Source organism: Halichoerus grypus, chromosome 6 (genome assembly GCF_964656455.1).
Source record: "Halichoerus grypus chromosome 6, mHalGry1.hap1.1, whole genome shotgun sequence".
In the NCBI taxonomy this organism is placed as follows: Eukaryota; Metazoa; Chordata; class Mammalia; order Carnivora; family Phocidae; genus Halichoerus; species Halichoerus grypus.
The window spans coordinates 146,719,274-146,745,297 of NC_135717.1; the positions used below are offsets into that span (position 1 = coordinate 146,719,274).

The 26,024-nt window shown below is 34.4% G+C and overlaps 1 protein-coding gene across 11 annotated transcripts in view; it reads right to left on the reverse strand.

Annotated features, from left to right (window-relative positions):
• The window catches only part of MGAT4C (MGAT4 family member C), a 725,092-nt gene that overhangs the window by 536,486 nt on the left and 162,582 nt on the right, over window positions 1–26,024 (reverse strand). The gene's annotated exons all lie outside the window — the stretch shown is intronic.

Sequence of the window (26,024 nt, forward strand, 5' to 3'; positions counted from 1 at the left end):
TTGGCTTAGTTGGTCAGCATCTGGTAATAAATCTGAGGTCCAAACAAACTCTGAAAATGAGTTAGTATTAGTCATTTTTTCCTTTGCAATCTGCCTCAATGTTGGACAGTTGTTTAATAGTTTTTTTTTTTTATTATTGTCCAGATATGTTTAGCACTCACACAATTATTTTAACAACCTAACTTAATCTTTTTAATAGCTACATATTATCTTTATGTCTATATGCATTATTTTCATTGTAACAAAACTCGATTTTTCCGTTTTAAGCTTTCTTCTGTCTCCTGATTCTTTTATTTATTAATAATGCCAGTGCGACCATAGTAACTCCAGAGTGATATCCTCAAGAAATTTTAATTTCATTATATTTGTTGTTCTTTCTATCATGAGCATATACCATATTACATAAGTAGGACAAAGTACTTGCAATTAAGTTTAATTCTAATTACCTCCCTCTTTCCATGGTCCTCACTGTTAACAAAGTTAGTCTCAACACCCAAGTGGCATTTATATCTTCCCATATTATTTTAGTCCTTTCTAAAGACTTGCTTTTTTATATTTTCCTTTATGTATTCTGTACAACCATGGCAACAGGTCATTTTTCACACTGCCCCACTTCACCTCCCCTTCCAGTTTACAATCTTTTCTTTCTTTCTTTCTTTTTTTTTTTTTTTTACACAGCTTCCTTTTCTTCTGTCAAAAATCTTCACATTTTTCATCTGTAAAAATCCTACCAGTCAGTGAAAATGAAAATAAAATAGTGTCTTTATAGCATGGACCTACTCTGTCCCTGCTAGCAGAAGCAACCTAAAGACATATGCTTTTATACTTCTCTGATTTTTACCACTAGTTTGCAAACTAATTACAAAAAAAAGTATGAATCTTCTGATCAATATTTAAGAATAAACCTAAATTTGGAAAAATGGTATATATTTGTTGAAGCAATAAAATAATTAAAAATATAATTTTCTATAGTACCCAGTAATTTTCTATATGAAATAAAGTATTAGATACATAGTAGATATTCAAAAATAGTTTTAAAAGAAAAGAAACTAGGTAAATATGGAACTGTAGGGAAGAGATGTTTGTTTCTAGCCAAGATGGTGTAACAAACTGGATTTATCCTCACACCTGAGATAAATAAAAGTCTGGATAAATATTTGAAATAATGATTTTCATATATTGGGACAGTATGCTGTATAGGACAGTGATCTCTGAACAAGGAGAAATAAAAGAGGTAATGAGTGCCTATAGTGCCTATAGCCTACTACATTAAGAGTGTATCCACACCCTACTGCAGTGAAAAGGAAATGAAGACAAGTTGGGGACTGTCCCTAAGATGAGGAGATTAAGGTAGGGATCTAAGAAGTGAAAGCAGCAAGGGTTTTCTAAGAAGAGTATTGGAGATAAGAGGTCTATACAGAGAGTGCTCTGGAGTTCTGCAGAAGATTCCCTTGAGTCTCTCCTATTTTCTGACCAACTCATCCACTTAAAAAAAAACCACACTAGGTCTTGGAATGAACCAACACCACGAATTAGAACAAACCTCAGAGCTCACACAGTGATGGAAATAATTCCTATCCTCCATAAAAACAATGAAAACATTGGTAAAAATTGTAAAAATCAGCTTTTACAGAAATCTGAAAGTTAATATCAGGCTTGCAACAATCTGAGAAGCACGTGTTCAACAAAATTAGATCAATCTTGGTAAGAGCAGTGAGTTTTACCCTCATCCCTCTCTCTTCAGCTGTATGGAACCTTGAAAACCAGCAGCCTTGCAATCATGGTAACAGTGAATACAAGCAACCTAGCAGCCCTAGTGAGGCAACAAAGTGGATTTAGAGCTCTCCCCCACAATTTCATCATCAGAGAATTTTAACTTACATTTTACTTCAGCAAAATTATCATTCAATTATGAAGGAGAAAGGGAAGTTGGAAGATGGCAGTAGAGTAGGAGAACCCTAGGCTCCCTTTGTTCCATGAATACAACTAGATAACTATTAAATCATCCTAAATATCCCAGAAATTGACCTGAAGCCTGGAAGAAAAATCTCTACAACTAAAGGCAGAGACGAAGCCACATTGAAGAAGGTAGGAAGTGCTGAGACATGGTTTAGGGGAGAAACAGACTGTGGCCACTGTGGTGAGAGGGAGCTGTAGTCTCGGAAACAGACTAGTACAAAGGGAGCACAAGGGGAAAATAAATGCTCATAGCAGTTGGCTTGGAAAAGGAGAGTGGCTGAATTTTGTGAATTCCTACAACCAGTGGAGCTTAAAGCCTAGAGTTTTAAAGGTCAGTGGGTTTGGCTAGGATAGAGCCCAGAAGGCTCTATGCTTGCTCCTGGTGAGAAGGCAGGCAAACAACCCAGGGGCAGACAGTGTGGGAAGAGGATCTGAAGAGCACCTGGGGCACAGCAGGAGGGAGATTATTCACTCTTCTGGGAGCTTGCCCCTGAGAGGCAGCATTCACAGCAACATCTCACCAGGAACAAAGGAGCTGACTGGCATCATTTACCTCCCCCACTCCTCAGCATAAACACAGAGCCACCTGCAGGAACCAGCCCCGTCTCACACTCACTATCTAACTTGTTACACCAAGCACTGACACACTGCAATCTGGTAGAACTGCCTCTCCCAGTCATGCTTGCCTCAGTCCCAGCACAGCAGACCCATCGCCCAGAAGACTGGCCCAAACACCTGCCAACACATGTCCTGACCTGATAGTTTTGCGAGGCCTTGGTTCTGGTGGTAGTGGCAACAAGTCTCATTTCACAAACAGACCAGAGCTCAACTAGTTAAAATGTGCTACATTCAGGCCAGGGGCCAAACACTACCTACAACAGGCAAAGAGAGCTTCTGCAGATAACTGGCCTGAAGGCTAGAGCAATCAGAACAAAACAGCAGAGTACACAAAGCACACACTGGTGATACTCTCGGAACTAGACCCTGGAGAACAAGGAACACCAAATGGCTCAGCACTACAGGACCCTTTCTTCATAAGGCCATTACCCTCAAAACCAGGAGACATAGCTGACTTTCCCAACACAGATAACAGGCACAGAGACTTACACAAAATGAGAAAGCAGAGAAATTTATCCCAAATGAAAGAACAAGACAAGGCCATGGCCAGAGATCTAAGTGAAACAGATATAAGTACCATGCCTGATAGAGAATTTAAAATAACGATCATGAGGATACTAACTGGACTTGAGAAAAGAGTGGACAACATGAGTGAGACCCTTAACATGGAAATAAGGAATAACATAGCAGAGATAAAGGCTCAATAAATGAAATGAGAAACACACTTGATGCAATGAACAGCAGGATGGAAGAATCAGAGGAACAAATTAGTGACCTAGAAGATAGAGTAATAGAAATTAATAAAGTTGAACAAAAGAGAGAAAAAAGAATTATGCAAAATGAGAACAGACTTAGGGAACTCAGTGACTCCATCAAACATAATAGCATTCATATTATAGGAGTCCCAGAAGAAGAGAGAAAAGGGGGCAGAAAATTTATTTGAAGAAATTATAGCTGAAAATTTTCCTAACTGGGGAGAGGGACAGATATCCAGCCCCAGGGGGCAGAAAGAACTCCCATAAAACTCAACAAAAGCACAAAATACACCAAGACATGTTGTATTTAAATTGACAAAATATAGTGATAAAGAAAAAAATTTAAAAGCAGCAAGACAAAAGAAGACAGTAACTTTCAAGGGAAAATCCATTAGACTAGCAGGAGATTTCTCAACAGAAACTTGGCAAGCAAGAAGAGAGTGGCATGATATATTTGAAGGGCTGAATGGGAAAAATCTGCAGCCAAGAATACTCTATTAAGCAAGGCTATCATTCAGAATAGGAGTAGAGATAAAAAGTTTCCCAGGTGAACAAAACTAATGGAGTTCATGACCACTAAACCAGCTCTGCATGAAACATTAAGGGGAATCTTTGGGTATAAAGGTAGGAAATACAAAAGCAATAAAAAATGATATTTCTGTTAAAAAATCAGCCAAGGAGCTCACAAAATAAGAGGATGCAAAATATAACAACATATACCTAAACATGGGGCGGAGAGGAGAAAAGAATGGGTTCAAACTTAAATCATCATCACTTAATATAGACTGCTATATGTGGAAGAGGTTATATACTAACCTAATGGTAACCATATATTAAAAACCAGTAAAACATGCAAAGAATAAAGAGAAAGAAATCCAAATATATCACTAAAGAAAATCAGCAAACCATGAAAGAGAGAAAGATGAAAAAAGATCAGAGAAAAGCTTCAGAAATAACCACAAAACAATAAAATGACAATAAATACATATCAATCAATAATTAATTTGAATGTAAATGGACTAAAAACTCCAATCAAAAGACATAGGATGAAATAAAAAGACACAGTGTGACAGAATAGATTAAAAAAAAAAGACCCATCTATATGTTGCCAAAAAGAGACTCATTTTAGACCTAAAGACACCTGCAGATTGAAAGTGAAGGGATGGAGAAACAGCTATCATGCAAAGGGATATCAAAAGAAAGCCAGAGTAGCAATACTTACATCAGACAAAATAGACTTTAAAACACACTGTAAAAGAGACAAAGAAAACTATAAAATAATAAAGGGGATAATCCAAGAAGAACCATGAGAGACGATGGACTCTGAAAAACAAACTGAGGGTTCTAGAGGGGAGGGGGGTGGGAGGATGGGGTAGCCTGGTGATGGGTATTGAGGAGGGCACGTTCTGCATGGAGCACTGGGTGTTATGCACAAACAATGAATCATGGAACACTATATCTAAAACTAATGATGTAATGTATGGGGATTAACATAACAATAAAAAAATAATAAAATAAAATACTTTTATTTAAAAAATAAATAAATAAAGGGGATAATCCAACAAGAAGATGTAACAATTGTAAATATTTACACACCCAACATGGGAGCACCCAAATACATAAAACAGTTAATAACAAACATAAAGGAACTAATTGATTACAATACAATAATAGTAGGGGACTTTATCACCCCCTTACATCAATGGATAAATCATCCAAACAGAAAAATCAACAAGGGAACAATGGCTTTGAATGTCACACTGGACCAGATGGATTTAACAGATTCAGAACATTCCATCCCAAAACAGCAGAATACACATTCTTTTCGAGTGCATATGGAACATTCTCCAGAATAGGTCACACATTTAGGCCACAAAACAAGCCTCAACAAATTCACAAAGATCAAACACATATCATGCATTTTTTCTGGCCACAACACTATGAAACTAGAATTCAACCACAAGGAAAAATTTGAAAGACCACAAATATATGGAGGTTACATAACACGCTAGTAAAACAATGAATGAGTCAACAAGGAAATTAGAGAAGAAATAAAAAATTAAACAAAAACAAATGAAAATGAAAACACAATGATCCAAAACCTTCGGGATGCAGCAAAAGCAGTTCTAAGAGAGAAGTTTATAGCAATACAGGCCTAACTCAAGAAGCAAGAAAAATCTCAAATAAACAACATAACCTTGCCCTTAAAGGAGCAAGAAAAATAACAACAACAAAAGAAACTGAAACCAACAGAAGGAAGGAAATAATAAAGACTAGAGCAGAAATAAATTATATACAAACTAAAAAAAAAAAAAAGAAAAAAAAACAGTAGAATACATCAATGAAAACAGGAGCTGATTCTTTGAAAAAAACAATAAAACTGATAAATCTCTAGCCAGAATTATCAAGAAAAAAGAGAGAATGGACAAAAAAGTAAAATTACAAATGAGAGAGAAGTAACAACCAACACCACAGAAATACAATTATAACAGCACATTATAAAAAAACTGTATGCCAACAAATTGAATAGCTTAGCAGAAATGGATAAATTCCTAGAAACATAAACTACCAAAACTGAAATTGGAAGAAATAGAAAATTTAGCTGACCGATAACCAGCAAAGAAATTGAATCAGTAATCAAAAAACTCCCAACAAAAAAAAGTCTAGGACCAGATGGCTTCACAGGCAAATTCTACCAAACATTTAAAGAAGAGTTAATACCTAATACATTCTTCTCAAACTATTCCAAAAAATAGAAAAGGAAGGAAAACGTTTAAATTCATTGTATGAGATCAGCATTACAGTGATACCAAAACCAAATAAAGCCATCATTAAAAAGGAGAACTATAAGCCAGTATCGCTGATGAACATGGATGCAAAAAATCCTCAATAAAATACTGGCAAACTGAGTCCACTAGTAGGTTAAAAAAAATCATTCACCATGATCAAGTGAGATTTATTCCTGTGATGCAAGCATGCTTCAATATTTTTTTTTAAATATTTTATTTTTTATATTTGACAGAGAGAGACATAGTGAGAGGGAACGCAAGCAGGGGGAGTGGGAGAGGGAGAAGCAGGCTGCCCACCAAGCGGGGAGCCCGATGCGGGGCTCGATCCCAGGACTCTGGGATCACGACCTGAGCCGAAGGCAGACGCTTAATGACTGAGCCACCCAGGCGCCCCAAGCATGCTTCAATATTTGCAAATCACTCAACGTGATGTATCACATAAATAAGATAAATTATAAGAACCATATGATCATTCCAATATACATTTAAAAAGCATTTGACAAAGTACAACATCCACTCATGATAAAAACCCTCAATAAAGTAGGTTTAGAGGGAATATACCTCAACATAACAAAGGCCATATATGAAAAATCCATAGCTAACATCATCCTCACTGGGGTCAGCAACAAGACAAGGGTGCCCAGTCTCACTACTTTTTTTCAGCATAATACTAGAAGTTCTAGCCACAGAAATCAGATAAAAAGAAATAAAAGACATCCAAATTGGCAAGGAAAAAGTCAAACTTTCACTATTTGCAGATGACATGATACTATATATAGAAAATCTGAAAGATTCCACAAAAAAACTGCTAGAACTGATAAAGGATTTCAGTAAAGTTGCAGGATACAAAAATCAATGTACAGAAATCTGTTCTATTTTTATCCAATAATGAAGCAGCAGAAAGAGAAATTAAGGAATTGATCTCATTTACAATTGCACCAAAAACAACAAAATACCTAACCTAACCAAAGAGGTGAAAGACCTGTGCACCAAAAACTATAAACACTGATGAAAGAAATTGATGATGACACAAAGAAATGGATAGGCATCCCATACTTATGGATTGGAAAAGCAAATACTGTTAAAATATCTATACAACCCAAAACGATCTACAGACTTACTACAATCCTTATCAAAATACCAACAGCATTCTTCACAGAGCTAGAATAAGCAATCCCAAAATTTGTATGGAACCACAAAAGAATAGCTGAGACAATCTTTTTTTTTTTTTTTTTTTTAAAGATCTTATTTTTTTATTTGACAGAGAGACACACAGCGATAGAGGGAACACAAGCAGGAGTGGGAGAGGGAGAACAGGCTTCCCTTGGAGTGGGGAGCCCAATGTGGGGCTTGATCCCAGGATCCTGAGACCATGACCAGAGCTGAAGGCAGACACCTAATGACTGAGCCACCCAGGCGCCCCTAGCTGAGACAATCTTGAAAAAGAAAAACAAAGCTGGAGGCATCACAATTCCAGACCTCAAGTTATATTACAAAGCTGTAGTGATCAAAACACTATAAAACTGGCACAAAAACAGACACATAGATCAATGGAAAAGAATAAAAAACTCAGAAATAAACCAACTATATGGTCACTTAATCTTTAGTAAAGCAGGAAAGACAATTTCTTCAACAAATGGTGTTGGGAAAACTGGACAGCAACATGCAAAAGAATGAAACTGGACCACTTTCTTAACACAATACACAAAAATAAATTCAAAATGGATTAAAAACCTAAATATGAAACTTGAAATCATAAAAATTCTAGAAGAGAACACAGACAGTAACCTCTTTGACATCTGCTATAGCAACTTTTTTCTAGACATGTATCTTGAGGTAAGGGAAACAAAAGCAAAAATAAACTATTGTGACTAAATCAAAATAAAAAGCTTCTGCACAGTGAAGGGAACAATCAACAAAACTAAATGGTAACCTCCTGAGTGAGAGAAGATATCTGCAAACAACATATCCCACAAAGGGTTAATATCCAAACTATATAAAGAACTTACAAAACTCAAACCCCCCAAAATAAATAATCCAATTTTAAAATTGCGCAGAAGACATGACCAGACATTTATCCAAGGAAGACATCCAGTTGGCCAACAGATGCATGAAAAATGTTCAACATCATTCATCATCAGGGAAATAATGCAAATCAAAACTACAATGAAATATCACCTCACACCTAAAATTAAAAACACAAGAAAACACAAGTGTTGTCAAGGATGTGTAGAAAAAGGAACCCTCTTGCACTGTTGGTGGGAATGCAAACTGGTGCAGCCACTGTGTAAAAGAGTATGGAGGTTCATCAAAAAGTTAAAAATAGATATATCCTATGATCCAACAATTGCACTACTGAGTATTTATCCAAAGAATACAAAAACACTAATTCAACAGTATACACAGACCCCGACCTTTATATGAGCATTGTTTAGAATAGTCAAATTATGGAAGCAGCCCAAGTGTCATCAATTAATAAATGTATAAGGAGGATGGGGGTATGTATGTGTATATATATATGGTATATTGTTCAGCCACAAAAAAGAATGAAAGCTCGTCATTTGCAACGACATGGAAGGAACTAGAGAGTATAACTCTAAGCAGTATAAGTCAGTCAGAGAAAAACAAATATATGATTTGACTCATATGTTGAATTTAAGAAACAAAACAAATGAGCAAAGGGAAAAGAGAGAGAGAGAGAGAAATTAAGAAACAGACTTTTTAAAAAATATTTTATTTATTTATTTGAGAGAATAAGAGAGAGAGAGAGCATGAGAGGGGGAAGGGTCAGAGGGAGAAACAGACTCCCTGCTGAGCAGGGAGCCCGATGCGGGACTCGATCCTGGGACCCCAGGATTATGACCTGAGAGGAAGGCAGCCGCTTAACCAACTGAGCCACCCAGGTGTCCCAAGAAACAGACTCTTAACTATAGAGAACAAACTATAGGAAGGTGGGTGGGGGAATGGGTGAAATAGGTGATAGGGATTAAGGGGTGCACTTGTGATGAGCACTGGGCGATGTATGGAAGTGTCCAATCACTACATTGCATACCCAAAGCTAATATAATACTCTATGTTAACTAACTGGAATTAAAATAAAAACTTAAAAAAAGCAAATATGAAGGAGAAATTAGACATTCCCAGATAAACAAAAACAGGGAGAATCTATATGTCCACAGAAAAACTTGTATATAAATATTCATAGCAGCATTATTCATAGTAGACAAAATTAGGAAATAACCCAAATGTTCATCAGTAGATGAATGGACAAATAAAATTTAGCACATCCATATAACAGAATATTATTTGCAATTAGAAGGTGTGAAATATTGATATATACTATAACATGGATGAAGCTTGGAAACATTATGCCAATTGAAAGAAGCTAATCACAAAAGACCACATATGATATCATTTATACAGTGTATCCTTAGTAAGTCTATAGAGACAGAAAGTAGATTAGTGTTTGTCATGGGTTAGGATGAGAAGAGTATCAGATCTGAAGAAGCATGCGGCTTCTTTTTGCAGTAATGAAAATATTCTAAAATTAGTTGTGATGCTTACACAATTCTGAATATCCTAAATATTAGTTAATTCTATACTTTAAAGGGTAAACTTTATCATATATATATATTTCAATAAAACTTTTGTGAAAAATCCCTCTGTAAAAAAAAAGTTAAAGGATTTTCCAGATACTCAAAACCTGAAAGAATTTACCATTTGCAGGACCTGCATTTATAAGTGAATATTAAATTATATCATTCAGGTAGAAAGAAAATTACATCATATGGAAATCTGGATTTACACACAAAAAAATGAAGAACATCACCAGTAGTAAATATGTAAGTATAGATTTTTTTTAATTCTACAAATATCTTTAAAGATTTAAAGCAAACAAATGAAAAGTATGTGCTCACAAAATATAAAGAAATAAATTATACGACAATAGTGTAAAGTCTGGTAGATATAGGAAAACGCTTAAAGGTTCATGCACTACATCTGAAGTACTAACTTTTACTCTAAGTTGACTAGGCTAAGATAAATTTTTATAAATCCTAAACCAACCACTAAAAATAATACAACAAAAAATTAGGTTTATTAAGCCAATCTTGAAAGTAAAATGAAATTATAAAAATATCCCCATTTAATAAAAAATGCATAAAAATAGGAAAAATAAATGAACAGATGGAGAAAAATATAAAACTAATAGAGAGATGGAAAATATAAATACACCCATTTATTTTTTTATTTTTTTATTTTTTTATTTTTTTTTTAAAGATTTTATTTATTTGACAGAGAGAGACACAGCGAGAGAGGGAACACAAGCAGGGGGAGTGGGAGAGGGAGAAGCAGGCCTCCCACCAAGCAGGGAGCCCGATGTGGGACTCGATCCCAGGACCCTGGGATCATGACCTGAGCCGAAGGCAGACGCTTAATGACTGAGCCACCCAGGCGCCCCAAATACACCCATTTAAATAATGGCATTAAATTTAAAAGGACTAAGTGTCCCATTTAAAAGGGAGAGTGTCAGATTGAATAAAAAAGCAACACCTAACAATACAGTCCTTTCAAGCAATCTTTTTTAAATATACAGATTGTTAAAAGCAAAAAAAAAAAAAAAAAAAAAAGGATACACAAATGAATTAAAAGAAAGCAAAAGTGACTATATTGATACAAGACTGAGACTACACCAGATAAAGCAACAAAATTGTTATGCAACACAATCCAAGGATATGAGTTGATTGAATGAGAGTCATAAAAACAAAAAAAGGTTATATTCGATGTGTGTATGTAAATAGTCCAATTCTTTTCTTAAATAGCCCAATTCTTTTCTTGAATTATTTCTTGAAGTTAAAAGAAATTGCAAAATCTTATTTTAAAGTATTTTTCTTGATAAGAATTATGCCCCAATAGATGAAATAAACTTGAGTCAAGAACTTAACTTTGTCCAAAGCAGACAAATATGTTCTAATTTTATCACACAACTTGTATTGTGGTGATTTTGGTGGTTTTTAGTCTAATGAAGAGAAAACTATAAGGCAGTATAGATCAGAGTAAAGGCATGGATGTGAAGCAATCCAGACTAGAGTTTGAATTCTGGTTTTAGAAATTACATGCTTGGGGCGTCTGGGTGGCTCAGTTGGTTAATCATCTGCCTTCAGGGTGCTGGGATCAAGCCCCACATTGGTCTCCCTGCTCAGTGGGAGTCTGCTTCTTCCTCTCCCTCTCCCTCTGCCTCTGCCTCTGCCCTTGACTCGTGCTCTCTCACTCTCAAATAAATAAATAAAATCTTAAAAAAAAAAAAGAAAAGAAATTACATGCTTAGGCAAATTACTATGACTTTCTGATATTTCCTAGTATTGCTTGAAGGATTATAGATACTAAATTATTAACAAAACATTTGGGAAATGGTACTAAATGAATAGTAACTAATATTATTATGTCATAAAGCATTGAAAAATTATGTGGAGGAAATTTTACTGGAATTTAATATCTAAGATAAAATACTTACACACAAAAAGAGAGTTATTAATGTGAAAATTCTGTAAATGTATTTTCCTGTTTATATATATGTAAATATATATATTCCAAATATTTATTAGTAAATTTCAAAGAGATAGTGCATTAAACATCACATTTTGTGAAGCAAATTATTTTATATACTATCATGCATGATTATAATAGAAGGTAATAAATATCTTTTAAAAATAATCTATTACTGCAGGTTTTTGGCTAAGAAGGCTTGAGACATAATGGAATATTGGCAATGAACCATAGATTATTTCCCTTCTCACCCATGTTAATATTTTAAAAATATTTTAAATTGTGTGACCATAAAAATATGCTAACATTATCTAATTCTAAAACATATAATTAGGCTGTATTTACTATCTCTTTTTTCCAATTATTTTAATTATTATAGATGATATAAAAATTAACTATGGGAACTCCTTTCCTTTTTAGACTTGTAGGAATACTTAATATTATTCTTTCAGCATCTCCTAAATTCCAAAGCTGGTGGCACTTTTTGAAGTGGCTAGCAAGATACTATGACAGGAATCCTCTCAATTTCTCATTATTAAGAAAATAATACAACTTAATCTGATTTTCTCCTTTAGGATGAAAACAAACAAAAAAACAGTAATCTCAATTATAATTAAATGTAGTAAATTTGTACAAAATCCCTCTCAATATTGTAGTTTTGTAACTACTGAATAATGTGCTAGGTTAGTTGCACTAAAAAAAATTTTAAGTATCTAAAGCTGCGATAATTTAGTTTCATTATTACTGTGCTTATATTAAAATGTTTACCTAAAACCCAATGGGTAAACTGGACTTTAAAATTAAATCATCTTGTGTTATTTAGCTATAACACTAGTATATCTTCGAAGCTCTGGGATGAAACGAAATTCTTAGATCACTAAGATGTCCCCCTCCATAATTCCATATATAAGGTGTGAATTCCTTCATTTTACCCAAGGTGTTTCTTACTGTAATAATGAACAATAGCATACATACTTTTACTTTCCCATCGATGTTCCTAACTCACTAAGGTGTTTTAAGAACAGAGGAAGAAAAATATTTTCTGGGTAACCTAATTAAAAGGAGCTTATTGTAAATACATATGGGAATATAAAAATAAGGAAACATTCTCAACAGGCATGTTGAGAATTAGAAAATAATTCATAGTCATTTAGAGGATGTAATAGATTTGTAGCATATCAGCAGTTCTGGTGATTTAACGGTGAATTTTCTAGTTTTCTATACATTAAGCTAAGATTATAGACATCCATTCTCATCTTTGTGCCACCCAGTTTCAAGATTCTAGTTCTACCATTTATTAGCTGTGCAAATCTGAAGTTATTTAATCGATCCATACTTCAATTATCATATCAGAAATTATAAGTAATAAAAAAAATATTACTGAATTTGTGGTTTTTTTTAGTATAGTTGACATACAGCATCACATTAGTTTCAGGTATATAGCACAGTGATTTGATAAGTATACATATGCTCTGTTCACTACAAGTGTTGCTGCCATCTGTCCTGATATATCACTATTATGGTATCATTGAATATTCCTATGCTGTCTGTGCCTTTTATTCCCATGACTTATTCATTCCATAACTGGAAGCCTGTACCTCCCACTCCCTTTTTGTCCAATCCCCCTCCAACCTCCCCTCTGGCAACCATCAGCGGGGCTGGTTTAAAATGTATTAATTATCTATTTTTTGTAACGAATTACCACCAATTTAGCAGATTAAAACAACATACCCTTGGGCGCCTGGGTGGCCCAGTTGGTTAAGCGACTGCCTTCAGCTCAGGTCATGATCCTGGAGTCCCGGGATCGAGTCCCGCATCGGGCTCCCTGCTCGGCGGGGAGTCTGCTTCTCCCTCTGACCCTCCCCCCTCTCATGCTCTCTCTCTCTCATTCTCTCTCTCAAATAAATAAATAAAATCTTTAAAAAAAAAAAAACATACACTTAATACCTTATGGTTTCTGTTGAGTCAGGAGTCTGGACATAGGTCCTCTGTTTAGGATCGCATAAGGCTACAATCAAGATTTTGGCTGGGCTGCATTCCTTTCAGGAGTTTGATGTCCTCTTCAGTTACATCAGCCAAATTCAGTGCCTTGTGTTTGTGAGACTGAAGTTGTTTTCTTGCTGACTGTCATCCTGGCTTGGCTCTCAGCTCTGGGAGGCTTCCTGCAATCCAAGCCAGGAAGACCTCTCCTAGGTCCTCTGATAATATGACAACTTACTTCTTCAAGGTCAGCTGGAGAATCTCTTATTTCTGTCTGCTAAGATGGCATCTTATTTAAGCTAAAGTAATCACAGGAATAATTATCGCATCACTTTTGCCATATTCTATTGGTTAACAGCAAGGAACAGATTCTGTCCCTCATAAAGGGAAGATTATATAAGCATGTGACTCACTGAGATGTCACCTTGGTTTGTCTAACACCTGAGGATTAAATTAACTAATACAGGCAAAGGATTTATTATATATATTTATAATATATAATATTGTTTGGTAAAAGCACATTCTCAGTAATTTCAGCTCTTAGCTACTACTGTTGTTGTTACCTAGTAAAACTTTTTTTTTTTTGGATAATTCCTTCTTTCCATGTTCAATTTTTTTTTCTGACCAAATGAGTAAGGTGTTGTATAACATTTGTGGATTATTAGTTTCAATGGACACAGCATACATAGGCAGAGAGCGGGCAGTTTGACCTTTTAAGCAGACTTACCTTTTCCTTGTTTAACATTTTTTTCTATTCTTTTATTTCTTTAACCCTTTTATTACTTCCATCTATAAACTAATTACCTTTTGATTTGAATCTAACAATAAATCAAATGCTGGGAATCACTGTATATACTATAGCAGGAATTAAATCTCAAAAGGATATTGAACTGTTTTGGAGCATGTAGGAGTTTCTTATTTCATGACCCAATACCTTCCTAAAAATAAATCAGCTCAATTTAGAGAGCTGTGTTAATCACTGACTTCCAAATGAGATAGCCTTTCTACTATAATCCAGGACATTTGCTCATATCCCTCAAAGTGATAAGTCAGCATATCCAGAGCACCTGTTATGGACTGAATGTTATGTTTTCCCATAATTCATATGTTAAGGCACTACCCCTCAATGTGATGATATTTAGAAATGGGGTCACTAGAAGGTAATTAGGGTTAGATGAGGTCATGAAGTAGGGATTAATGCCCTTATAAAAAGAGACACCAGAGAATCTGCTCTTTTTCTCTCACAGTGAGGAAAGGCCATGTGAGCACACAGAGAGAAGGCAGCCACCTGCAAGCAATAAAGAGAGTACTCAGCAGGGACCAAATTCACCAGCACATTGATCTTGGACTTCCCAGCCTCCAGAACTGTGAGAAATAACTTTCTGTTGTTTAACTTACCCAGTCTATGATATTTTTGTTATGGCAACCTGAGATGACTGAGAGTGTTCCTCCAAACTGTCATAAATATATGTAAGGATCCTCCAAAATCCAGATTCAGTTTAGTTCTTCTCATTTTGAAGTACTCCAAAAATAAAAATAAATTACTAGATAATGCTTTAACAACTCCAACCTAAGTAATTTTTTCTTTTGTTATTTAAGCCCTTGAATCTTTAGATGACTATAAGCCAATTCTACTCTGTCTTTTGAGCTACCATCAGTTTAAATTTTTTTTTCAAATTTAAAAATTATTGTATCATCAATATAGTTGAGTATATTCTCTGATACTATCACTGAATCCAAGTCATCTGGCACTGGTTGATTATAATAGATATCCTTGAGGCAAGATTATGAAAAGTTACTGCATGCCTAACCATGTAAACGCAAAATGAGATTTGATTTTCTTCTGCAATTCAAATGAAAAAGAAAATACAGTTTTTGTTTGTTTGTTTGTTTGTTTTCCAGATCAATGACAGCTCAATATTGTACAGCAGCCTCCTTAATTTCCTCGACCCATAATTGTGTTTTCACTAAATTATATAATCCTCATCACATAGAAAGGTCATTCTCAACCAGGGGTGATTTTGCCCCCAGGGGATATTTGGTAATGTCTGGAGACATCTTTGGTTGTCACAGTTGGGGTGTGTGTGTATGAGGTTAGTGCTACTGGTATTTAGTGGTTAGAGGCCCAGGATGTTGCTAAATGCCCTACAGTGCCCAGGATAGCCTCCCACAATAAATAATGACCCAAACCAAGATGTCAATTCTCCCAGGCTTTACAACCCAAATTCATATCTTTTTTGGACAAATCAAAGGTGACTGTTGCCCAAAAAAACTCATGTAATAAAATAGACATAAAAGAAACAATGCTAACTAAAACATTGGTTCCTGTAATATCTTCGATTAAAGCATACATCTTTGTCATTGCCATGATTCCTACACTTTTTTATATTTTCTGTAGTAGTTTTAGTACAACAGAATATTTCCTACTTAGTGTGTCTTATGACTCTATTTAAAACAAACAAAACAAAACAAAATTACCTTCTCAGACTCATTCTTCCTTGAAATTCAAATTTTTATTTAAATAATATATTAAACAAAAAATCACCTGTTGGAGTAGAGAAAATGGCAATGTTCACATGTATGGTGTGACTTACTCCATAAGAAATAGAAATGGACTCTTCCCTTGGAATATTTCATTTCTATAATCTCTCAGATCAGCCACCCTTCCTTTAATGTGATAGAATCATGGCTTTTTATATTTTTTGTACCATTGTATCCTTTTTCTATTGCTGCTATAACAAAATACCACAAATTTAGCAGCTTGAAGCAACACACATGTTATCTCACAGTGTGTGGAATAGAAGCCCAGCATGGATCTCACTAGGCAAAAATCAAGATGTTGTCAAGGCTTCTTCCCTTTCTGGAAGTTCTGGGGGAAAATCTGCATCAAATCAAAAAAAAAAAAAAAAGATAATCTGGGTTGTTGGTAGGAATCAGTTTCATACAATTGTAGGACTGAGGTTTCTGTTTCCTTGCTTCCTATCAACCAGGAAATGTCTTTAGCTTTGAGAGGCTGCCCATATTCCTTGGCACTTGTCCAACCCTTACCATCACCTTCAAACTCTGGGTAGAGTTTGTCTTATGCTTTGAATCTCTCTAACCTCACTTTCTGCCTCATGTCTCCTCTCCTTTCCTCCTCTGCTTTTAAGGACTCTCACATGATTACATGAGGGCTACTTAAGTAATCTAAGACAGTCTCCCTGTTTTAAGATTGGCTGATTAGTGACCTTAATACAACTGCAAAATTCCCTTCACATCAGAACCTAAATGAGGGTTTGATTGCAAAATCAGAAATAGGAATCTTGGGAAATATCTTTAGAACTCTGTCTACCACAGCATTATCATTTGGATATTAAATATATTGTTTCCCCCCAAAGAACCATTTCATATAATGCTTTAGATTCCCAATTAGGGGTGTTGCAAGAATATTCCATCTTTCCCATAGGACAAAGGGAACCCCAGAGTCTTAATCTTCCCTTTATGCTAACAGAATGCATTTATTTTGAACCTACCAGTTTAAAAAAGGAATAGGTTATTTCAATTCTCTTCTCAAAAGAGTTTTCTCATTCTTGTTTTGTTCCTCTGGATATCACTTAGAGTTTTCTTTAATTCTTGTAATTCAAGATACTATCTTGAAAAATTCCTTGAGTAGGGCTACTGGGATTTCTGTGTTTTTATCTCTGTGTGCCTTTGCTCAGGTTTTACTAATATTTGTTTGTGAGGTCCTAGAACATTAATTGTCCAAGGCAATCTCTACAAATATACAAATGAAATATTAAATGAGCCTATTGAAATTTCATGCCTCTTATAATTGAATTACATTTAGTAGACATTCATTTTTTTAATCTGTCCAGAAGCCATTCTTCCTTCCAAACTTCTAATAAGATGACTTTCACTCCCTTACTGTCAGAAAATATTTCCTGGGCGCCTGGGTGGTTCAATCAGTTAGTTAAGCGGCTGCCTTCGGCTCAGGTCATGATCCCAGGGTCCTGGGATCGAGCCCCACATCGGGCTCCCTGCTCCTCGGAGAGCCCGCTTTTCCCTCTCCCTCTGCCTGCTGCTCTGCCTACTTGTGCTCTCTCTCTATCTCTGATAAATGAATAAATAAAAAAATCTTTAAAAAAAGAAAATTATTCCTTTACCTATTACAGTCATAAATTTAGTAGGTAGTCACCAATTATAGTAGCTCATCACCTTCCTCACAGGTGACTTTTTTAGAGTTTAACCACTGTGTAAGACATTTTTGATCAACATATCCAACAATTTTCAATTCTCTTCTATGTTACCTGCTTCCACCTTAGGAGTTGAAAAAGTTACATAACTCTTTTTAAATGTGAAACTCCTATGAAGGTTAAAATGTATAGGTCAGTTTTTTACTTATCAGGTAAAATTTTGGTATATTATATCAGAACCAATTAGGATAGATATAGCACATGAATGAAGTCTTTGCATTTGGTGGTTACAGGAGTCCCTGAGTAGATGTGGCCAGTAGCTGGGAAGTGCCAAAATTTTCAAAATGATTCTGAAATGAGTGATTTGGTTTAGTTAGAGGCAAAAAGATATTAAGCTTTCTCTACTTTAAAATTTTATTTTGGGGCATTCATTCATTTAATTTACTCTGTCAACTGATATTAATTAAGCATCTGCTTTGTGCAAAGTACTGCTTTAAGAGCTGGGGATACATGCTAAGTAGGACACACATCCAACATTTATCAAGTGCTTTAGATACCAGGCTATTCTAAAGGTTTATGATATGTCAATAAAATCAGCCTGCATACAATTCTATGACCTCAGTAAAATTTTTGTCCCCATTTTGCAGATTAAGAAATTAATAAAGAGTCTAGTTATTTGCATCAAGTAACAGCTCTATAAGAAAAGGAACAAGGATTAATGCCCAAGAAATCTGACTATAGAAACTAAATATGAACACGAAAATGAATACAAAGACCATATTAAAGAACTTTTTCCTTAGGCACATTGTATATTATGAAAATGTGTTTTTCTCTAGGTCCTGAAGCCCATATTCCAATTTATTCCTTTGCTATAGCCATACTTCTATTAAAACACTCATCAGTGACATTCAATTATTGATTTTCTTTTTCCAAATCTTCATACTAAACTCTTTGAGAGCCATAAAAAAATCTCCCCATTATAGTGCAATACAATGTAAGAGAATGGAAAAGATTCTTTATTTGGTAGATAGAAATATTATAAAGAAAGAACAATTTGAGAATCTTAATAATCACTTTGGCCCTTTTTGTCTCAAATTGAGTTCCAGTTCCTTCATCCTTTAGTCTACCCCGCTCTCTATTGCACAATGTCATCAACCAAAATTATTTTGCTTTACTTAGTATACAATAATATTTTGGTTTCTTACAAAAATTCATCTGATAATAAAGGACATATTTCAAAATAATTAAAGTAGACGTAGATTGTTGTTTTTATGTATTAATTTACACAGCACATTAAGCAGTGTATTCTTTAATACTATTTCATCACAAGACTCTCAGAATTATCTAAAGCAGATGAACTTGAAAATAGCTATTAACAAACAAACAAAAAGCAGAATCAGACCTATAATTGTAGAGAATAAACTGATGGTTGTCAGAAGGGAGAGGAATGGGGGATGGGCAAAATATGTGAAGGACAGTGGGAGACAAGGAATGAATAAATCATGGTAATAGAAGGCACAGTATAGGGAATATATTGTAAATGATATTGCAACAGCCTTGTATGGTGACAGGATGGTAGCTACACTTGTGGTAAGCATAGTATAATCTAAGGAAAAGTTGAATCACTATGTTGTACACCTGAAACTAATGCAACATTGTGTGTCAACTATACTCAAATAAAAAAATTAAAAAGAAAAAAATCTATCAGTATGAGAACTTTGTAAAAGTATTTTCTATTTTTTGTTTTTGGGTCATTGTTGATGGACAGAAAAGCAAATGTTTTCTGTGGATTACCAAGACAGTTTAGGTGAAACAGAAAGAGAAAACACAAAGCAAACCTATCAATGATTTAGGAAAATACAAATAGAGGCAGCCAAAATAATACTAATAATATATTTATTTGATTGGATGAAATAAAGGGTTAAAAAAGGATCTAAGTTTTTGAACCTCAAAACTGATCCACTGCTAATCACTTAGTGCAATGAACTGAATATCTATGTCCTCCCCAAAGTGTTATGCTGAAATCCTAACCCCCAAAGTGATGGTATTAGGAGGTGCGGCCTTTGGACGGTGATTAGTTCTTGAGGATGGAGCCCTTATGAATGAGATCAGTGCTCTTATAAAAAGGAACCCACAGGAGCACCTGGGTGGCACAGTGGGTTAAGCAGCTGACTCTTGGTTTCCACTTAGGTCGTGACCTCAGGGTTGTGATCTCAGGGTCCTGATCTCAGGGTCATGAGATCAAGCCCCATGTTCACCACGGAGTCTGCTTGGGATTCTGTCTCCCTCTCCTTGTGCCTCTCCCTCCTATGCACAAGCTCTCTCTCTCTCTCAAATAATCTTAAAAAAAAAAAAAGAGGACTCCACAGAGCTCTCTTACTCTCCTCTTACTGTGTAAAGAAAGATACAGGAAAAGAAGGGCATCTATAATCCAGGAAGTGGTCTCTCAAAAGACATCAAGTCTACCAGCACCTTGATCTTTGAATTCCCAGCCTCCAGAACTGTGAGAAATAAAAGTTTGTCATTTAAGCTACCCAGTCTATGGTATTTTTTTACTGAAGACCCAAATGACTAAGACACCCAGAATTATTTTATTATCATTGGCATAAGACTTGCTCATAATGTATGTTTGTATATTATATGCTCATATAAAAGTTCCCAGTGTGTCAGGGGGAAATTTCTGAATAACATTGCATAATAGGAATTGAATAGCTGTTAATATGTATCAATGTTTAATTTTAGTTTTGACTGGAATCAATAACTTAAAATTTCCCAACACTAGAATAGAAAATTTAGTAACATCAAGACTATAAAGATTCTTTGATCCCTTTTCTCCTCTAACTGGCCTCTGGTGCTGGCTAGTGGATCAACTAATGATAGGCTCTGTTAGATATATGATTTCTGACATTCATTTGATTCAATTTAATATGCAGTTATAATTCTTTTTTTTAAATATATGTCATTTATGGTTCACCCATTTTTGTTTATCCCTGATCAATTTTGTCTCATTTTTAATTATTCAAAAGATAGCTTTACTTACCATATGCAAGTATTTTATATCCCTATAGGACTGCTTTGAATATTCATCATTAATTCTCAAGTTAAACCCATGAAGAGTATAACTAACTATATAAATAATCACTGGAGTTATTTTGATTGGATAAAGATTAAATAGAAGTACGTCAAATGGGGAGCCTGGGTGGCTCAGTCATTAGGCGTCTGCCTTCGGCTCAGGTCGTGGTCCCAGGGTCCTGGGATCAAGCCCCGCATCGGGCTACCTGCTTGGCGGGAGGCCTGCTTCTCTCTCTCCCACTGCCCCTGCTTGTGTTCCCTCTCTGGCTGTCTTTCTCTCTGTCAAATAAATAAAATCTTTAAAAAAAAAAAAAAAAGAAGTATGTCAAAAGTATGTCAAATATTTTAAAGTAGAAGTTCTAAAATAAATGGAGGGTTATTTCAGACTGCCTATAACACTAAGTTTCAAGAATTCTGAGGTGAAGCACTGATCTCTGATAGGAATGTATGAGGAGAGACGGTGGCAGCACTGATTTTGATTGCTTTCCTGTAGCTGACGGAAGAAACCGAATGAAGTATTGCAAAAACTTTATAAGCAACCATGCTTCGCTGGGAATAGGATTGCTACGATAAAGTCAGAAAGATAGGCAGGTAATCAGCAAATCAGCAAAGAATGTCTGGTGAAAGCAAAAGGAAACATACAACGCCCACAAAAAAGGGAAAATAATTTGTAATTCAAAGATATCCCTGATTGCTGAGGGAGGGTAACATTTAAATAAGGAGAAATGATTAGGTTAAATAATATATGAGTAAAGAAACTTGCCAGTGGCTCTACATATGGTCATATTTGTTTGGAATATTTTGCATATTTTAATTAAAAACAATTTTGATAAAATAATATGTATTCGGTCAGTAAAAGATTCTGTCATCAACCTGTTTGGGTCATGAAAAACATATTTTATAAACTACTTAAGAATACAAGAATAAAATGGGAACAACAAGAAAAGGAAGTGTATAGTTCTGTCATTATTATGACTACAAAAGAGGAAAAATCAATATGGAGATAAGAAATTCTGCTATAAATGAAGTGCTATGAAATTATATAGATAAGAATTTGAGACATGGATGAAAAAGGAATTTGTTCAACCTAAAAGCTGAAGAACATCTTGGGCATTTGTCTCTCATGTCACTTCCCTTGTTGGTATGCTCACGACCATTACAACTGACCAAGTGTACGTGAATATATACTGCCTTTTCAATTTTGCCTGCTGACAACACCACATGGAAAGAAAGTCTAAAAGGACAGGGTCAGAGAAATGTGAAAAAGTTAGAATACTGAATTTATCAATAGTGAAATGCCTTGGGCTGGAGTATAACATGATAAAATACTATTCTGTGTATTGATGGAATTAAGGGCTGCTAGCTCTAGCATTTGCCCAAAGACAAATAGGATTTTCAAATTAAGTTGAAATTAATAGTGTTGTTTTAGGATACTTGTAAAGGGGTCAGGAGACCTAATTATACCAGTTACTACAAATTTGACATTAGGGACTTTATGTCATTAGACATTCAACTTTTTAGTTTTGTCTTTCTTTCCCTTTCTATCTTAGATTACATTGCTCATCACATCATTGCTCTCTTGGCAACACTTTGGCAGTCTTCAAAAAGTTAAATGTAGACTTACCCTATGACCCAGACATTCTAGGTATATACCCAAGAGAATTGAAAACATATGTAAACATAAAACTTGTACAGAAATGTTCATAGCCTTATTATTCATAACTGCCAAAAGTAGAAAGAACAATGTCCACTAATTGATGAATGGATAAACAAAATGTAGTATACCCACAAAAAGGAATGATACTGAACCACAATAAGAATGGCATAATAAGACATACCACAACATGGATGAATTTTGAATTTATTATGCTAAATGGAAGAAGCCAGACACAAAAGGTGAATTATTGTATGATTCTATTTATAGGAAATGTCCAGATTAGACAAATCCATGACACAGGAAATAATTTAGTGATGTAAGGGGTTGCCAGGGAGGAGAAAATGAGGAATGACTGCTAATGGATGCCTGTTTTGTTTTGGTTTTGGCTTTGGTTTTGGTTGATGGAAATATTCTGGAATTACAACTTTGTGAATATACTAAAAGCCACTGAATCGTATACTTTTATAGGTAAATTTTTGTTATGTGAAGTTTTCTCAATAAAAATAATAAAATTAAATAAATTATATGTGGATTTTTAAAGTTAACTGTAAATGATAATTAAGATTGTAGATTCTTTTAAAAAGTCATGTTTATGTACTTGGATTAGAGAAGATAAGGAAAACAACAAGCACGTTGACTACATTAGAGGTAAGATGTCTGCTTATCAAAAGAAACCATGTATGAATGGAAAATAAACCCCCAAATGGAAGAAGATATTCATAACTGACAAAGGGTTCATATTAACAGTACGATTGAGTTTTCACAAATCAACAATAATAAATAACCTTATTAAAATTGGAAAATAGACATAAACAGAAATTCAAAAAAGAATATACAAATGGTCACTAAATATATTTTAAAATGCTCAATCTCATTATAAAATGCTCATTATTCATTAGGAAATTAAAATGAAAACTAAAATTATGTACTATTGCATAAAGATCAGAATGAATAAAATTTTTAGAAATGGCAATATCAAATGTGGGCAACAATACAAATTAGCATATCTTCTGTGTTGCTGTTGGAAATTCAAATTGATAATACTGTTTTGCAAAACTCTTGGGCCTTAGCTACTAGAGATGCACATATGTATATGCTGTGACTCAGCAGTTGTACTCCTATATATCAGTCAACAAAACACACAGGAAGCCTGTGTGTACCAAAAACATTACAAGAATGTTCATATTATTAAAAAAAAAAAAAAGAAAGTTCATAGTATTGTTCTTTCAACCCAAAGTTCATCAATAGTAAAATGGATTATGTTACATTTTTATTATCATTGAAAATTAATGAATGGCATACAAAAAATGATATTTAACCTCCCCTATATCATGTCTATGAATGCAACCACATATGAAATTATCAATTTAATTAAAAATACATGCAATATCTAATCTACGGTACTAGAAGTCATGATCATGATTTAAGAAGGGAGCATGGATTCACTGGAAGAGGGAATAGATAGGAATTTCTCACATGCTACTAATGTACTATATCCTGAATTGGGTGGTGGTTATTCAATCACTGAGTAATCAATTATAATTTCTGCATTCTTCTGGGTGTTGTACCTCATAATTTTTTTAAAAATTCAAGTTACCAAATAATATTAAACATATGATCCTATATGTACTTCTGAACAAAACCATACCCATAAATTTATATAATACATGACATTAATATATCACGTATTTGTAGTTTATAAATGTATTACATATATATGATATAGAAAATATAGATGTTTGATGTTTATAAATACAAAGGAAATCTCTAATTGGGTGAAACAATATTTAGCAGTGCTTACCTCTGAGTATTAGCCCAGGATGATGGATATAAACAGGGACTCACTATTTATTCCTGAAATATTTAAATTTTTTATCATTGAGTTCACTCATGTGTCATTTATGTAATGTTTAAATGCAAAATTATAAGCAACATTAAATACATTTTTTTCTCATTAATGTTTTCAGAGTTATCAGTTTTAAATCACTTCAATGTAGCATGGGACCATTATTGAGGAAATGCTCTGTGGTAAAAATCAGTCACCTGTGTCAAGGAATTTTTCAGACAGCAAACAATATTCAGCAAGCAATAAAGTGAAATCTTGGTAATAATTTCTATTCCTATCCTCTATACCTTCTTAAATCTGCAAACTTTAAAATCTCAGCAAGTTTTTCAGGTATTCAGGGCTGTGGAATTTCATGGAAGCATTTCTCTCATAAATCTGTTTTAAAATTTTACAATTCAATATTTTATGATCCTGCACCAAATCTATATGGCAGACACTTTCTACATTTCATTCTTCTTGACAGCTGTGGCCTTTTACACTTACTTTCAAAAGAAAAATCTAACCACATCAGGAAGTTCAAAACAACATTGTCCAGTGACTCTAGTAACTTTTCTCTAGTCAAAATAGGTAATGCTTATACTTAACATTCTCTTGGGTATTATTCTGCAATTATCAGAATTTTCCAAAAGAAAAGGATTTCTGTTTTTCAATCTATATATTTAGTGATGTCCCAATTAGTTTTATTTAAAACTACATAAATAACAACATTTTCTCGTGTCTCATGAGTTTAGTTTAGAAGCAAGTTGAAGAGAAAAAGTACAGATATATATATATGTATATATATATATCCCATTTATAATTGCACACAATAAAAGATACCTAGGAATAAACGTGACTAAAGAGGTAAAAGACCTATACTCTGAAAACTATAAAACATTAATGAAAGAAATTGAAGATGACGCAAAGAAATGGAGACATTTCATGCACATAGATTGGAAGAACAAATACTGTTAAAATGTCTAGACTAACCAAAGTAATCTACAGATTTAATTCAATCCCTATCAAAATACCAACAGCATTTTTCACAGAGCTGGGAAAAAAAAATCCTAAAATTTGTATGGAACCACAAAAGACCTCAAACAGCCAAAGCAACCTTGGAAAAGGAAAGCAAAACTGGAGGCACAATTCCAGAACTCAAGTTATATTACAAAGCTGTAGTAATCAAAACAGGAACAATCAACAAAACTAAAAGGCAACCTACAGAATGGGAGAAGGTATTTGTAAATGACATATCTGATAAGGGACTAATATCCAGAATCTATAATGAACTCATCAAAATCAACACCCAAAAAATAAATAATACAGTTAAGAAATGGGCAGAAGACATGAACAGATGTTTCTGCAAAGAAGACATACAAATGGCTAACAGACACATGAAAAAATGCTCATCACTCATCAGGGACATAAAAATCAAAACCATGAGATACCACCTCACACCTGTCAAAATGGCTAAAATTAAAAACAGGAAATAAATGTTGGCAAGGATGTGTAGAAAAAGGAACACTCTTGCATTGTTCATGGGAATTCAAATTGGTACAGCCACTGTGGAAAATAGTATGGAGGTTCTTCAGAAAGTTAAAAATAGAAATACCCAGGATCCAGAAATATCACTAGTAGGTATTTACCCAAAGA